The sequence below is a fragment of the Myotis brandtii genome, unplaced genomic scaffold (genome assembly GCF_000412655.1).
Source record: "Myotis brandtii unplaced genomic scaffold, ASM41265v1 scaffold144, whole genome shotgun sequence".
Lineage (NCBI taxonomy): Eukaryota > Metazoa > Chordata > Mammalia > Chiroptera > Vespertilionidae > Myotis > Myotis brandtii.
Genome location: NW_005355159.1, coordinates 2,251,100 through 2,254,590, shown reverse-complemented (window position 1 = coordinate 2,254,590; position 3,491 = coordinate 2,251,100).

The window sequence follows — 3,491 nt, the reverse complement described above, 5'->3', positions numbered from 1 at the left end:
TTTCTCCTGCCCCTTCGCAATCCCTTCATTCCCCCTGTCCTCCCCACCTCATCCCCAGTCAACCACTGATCTGTTTCTGTCACGATAGTTTGCATAGTTTGGAATTTTATACAAATGGAATTATACTGTGTACGTGTGCTCCTTCTCTCCAGTTCAGCCTTAGGAAAAGGGAGGGTTCAATGAACGTGGCCTTGGGAACCTGTGCTGCTGCATGAAGAGGTGAGGGTACCCTCCCAGGCGCTGGGCTGACTCCTTTGCTCACTTGCAGTTGTCACTCCTTGGTCAGACTTTCCTGAACAGAGGCCAGGGTTTAATGTTACCAGTCAGATTGGAGGCGGGGGTGGCTGTTGACTTTCCAGAAATCATTGGCAGAGACGCTTTAGTGCCTTTAGCCTGTGGGGTTTTATGAGGTTACGGCATGATGGAGATCAGCACAGTGAATTCTATTACAAGAAGGTGTTTCCATGTCACTGGGGCTGTGGAAGCTGTGCAGATCCTAGCACTGCAGGAGCTGTGCGGCCTTGGCTTAGCCCAGAGCCAGAGCCCCGGGTTCGTTTCCCACCTGTAAGATAAGGGCCTTGCTCCCTCTTCCCTGGGTTGTTGGAGTGAAGGTGCATTGAAACAGTCAAAGGCATACAAGTGAGAGGCAATACTGAAGCCCTGGGCGACCTGCAGTCATAATGATATGCTGACCTGGTTGCAATAAGTTGTTATGGTGAATCATTCCATACCACAACGCACTTGGGCCCTTCTCTCTGCCCAGTCATTCAATAATGAAAGGCCACGGGTGAGGCATGGGGACCCTCCACACCTTCCCCCACACCCTGGGCCATGCATCCTGCCAGGCCGTTTCCAATGTGGACACGGATGGTGATGCCAGAACAGTGCCCACGGCACAGGTGACACCCCGCTTCCCCGCAGGCAGCCCCAGAGGTCTGGTTTCCTCTTCTAAGTGGGTCTCAAGACTTCTCCCCCCACCTCGAAGGAAGAAAGGGGACTTGTTCTAACAGAGGCACCACTAACAAACAATTCAAGAGGTGCTGGTCCCCTTCTCAAGACTTCTCCCCCCACCTCGAAGGAAGAAAGGGAACTTGTTCTAACAGAGGCACCACTAACAATTCAAGAGGTGCTGGTCCCCTGGGGGCTGGAGTGGAGACTGCCTTTTCAGGTGCAGGAATGTCAGGACCGAGGAGATGAGGGTTGGGCGGGTTGCAGTGAGCCCTGGGTCAGGGTCCCGCAGCATCAGGTCCCTGGCAATTAACCAGGCGCCCTTGTGTCCACAGCCAGAGCTTCCCCACAAGGCACTGGGACACCCCAGGCTGGAGTCACTGCTGAGCATCTGGACCCCAGGGCATGGCCCAGAGGCATGGCCAGGGCAGGGAGGGCTGGGGAGCGCTCCTTCCTGAGCCAGGGAAAGAGGTGGAGGAGGCCTGCAGCTGGTCTAAGGTCAGCTGGTCTGTTCGCCTTGGCCTGATTTTCCACCTGCCCTCTTTCCTACCGCCCTTGCCCTCCGTATCTGCCTCCCTGGGTCCTCCTATCCTTTGTCTCCCACCCCCTGCCCCTCACGCCAGTGTTTATTTTTGTGTGGAAGTCCTCCGGGTCTAACCCTCTCAAAGGAAGAGGCCAGTGTTCCACATCCGCACGGTGGCTGTGCTGCCCTGGCCACATGGGCCGATGGAGCACTGGAGTGTGGTTAGTGAAATGAGAGAGACTCCGTTTATTTTATTTTCATAAGTTTAAATTTAAAAGCTGATAATTCAGTTATTTGGAAAACTTCTGGGTGTGTTTGGAGCAAGTATGTGAATCTGCTTTTTCAACTGTAAATTTTATGAAGTCTAAATATAGATAAAATGTTTTCAATGAAAATGTAGCATCTGAATTGAGATGTGCTAGAAGGATAAAATACACACCAGATTTCAGACTTGCTGTGAGAAAAAAACCACGAATGAAATTCTTTCATATCAAAATATTGATCACATGTTGAAATTATAGTATTTTGGATCTACTGGGTTACATAAAATATAGTAAAATTAATGTCACTGGTTTCTTTTACCTTTTTTGGTGTGGCTACTAGAACTTTAAAATTTCACATCTTGCATTATATTTTACTGGAATCCTGCTGGGCTGTGTGCTTAGATTGCCCATTTAGCTGGATTTCGATGAGGAGGCAATGGCCGCACTGAAAGAGGACTGGAGTCTCCTCGGCCAGCCTGTGGCTCTTGTCACCACACTTGCCGGTCCTCACTGCGAGGGAAGGGAGAGCAGGGAGTGGGGGCGAGGGCTGTGGGGGGAGGAGGGGGGTGACTTTGTTATACCCATCTCCACCCTGGGGCGACTGAAGTGAGAACCGGAGCTTTTCTAAATAAGTCAGGTACACAGTGATGGCCTGGCTTCTTTAGCAAACCAGAATCTGAAATCTGGACTTAGACACAAGATGACACGGAGGGTGATAGTGTGTTTTGTAAAAAGGATCCAAAATAAGGTCACATTCAGGCAACCAAGAGAGGCTACCACCTACGAGGTATAATATCTGGTAAAGGGACAGAAGACCCGTTTCCTGTGTTCATGGCCCTTTGGTTAAGAATAGCTCCTTCTTTTCCAAGCATCTGTTTATCTTTGACTTATTTTTCAAGGCTCTTTCCCTGATCACTCTAGACCAGTGGTTGGCAAACTGTGGCTCGCGAGCCACCTGCGGCTCTTTGGCCCCTTGAGTGTGGCTCTTCCTAGGCCTTAGGAGTACCCTAATTAAGTTAATAACAGTGTACCTACCTATATAGTTTAAGTTTAAAAAATTTGGCTCTCAAAAGAAATTTCAATTGTTGTACTGTTGATATTTGGCTCTGTTGACTAATGAGTTTGCCGACCACTGGTCTAGACTTCCTGGCTCCGGGGTAAGCGGCTGGGACCCTGGGCTGCAGGCACCGCAGGCCTCCACCTGCAATAGAGGGATGAAGGACTCCAGTGTGTGCGCCTTCGGAGCCAGGTGCTGAGACCTGGAGGCAAACGGCATTGCTGTTCATTCTGATGGGTTACTTGTCACCCTACCCTGGGAACTGCCGAGTGCTTTGCTGATAGTAGTGCTTTCCCCTCACCTCCAGAAACTCAGTCTCCTGTGAAAAAATTTATTTATAATTTCTCATATTTACAGTGTCTTCATTACAATCATTCTTACAATAAATACATAAGTGCTAAACAGACCTTCATCACAGTGGCCGACGCTCCGTCCCAGGCACAGGGACAGAGGGGAGCTGCAGACCCCCGTGCTCCCCAGGGGCCAGCCAGGAGGCGCTCAGAGAGCTTAGTGAAGGGGAGAGGAATTTAAGGTCTGAACTTGAAATGCCATTAATAGTCAATGCAGCAAAATCTTAGAATGTCTATTAAGAAAACAGGTGCAGGTTTTTACTGTTTTATCAGAGGGTACTAAAGAAACAAACGGAGAGACTCCTGACCCCCACTAGTGAGAGGCGACGAAGCCAGGCCTTCCCGCGTGC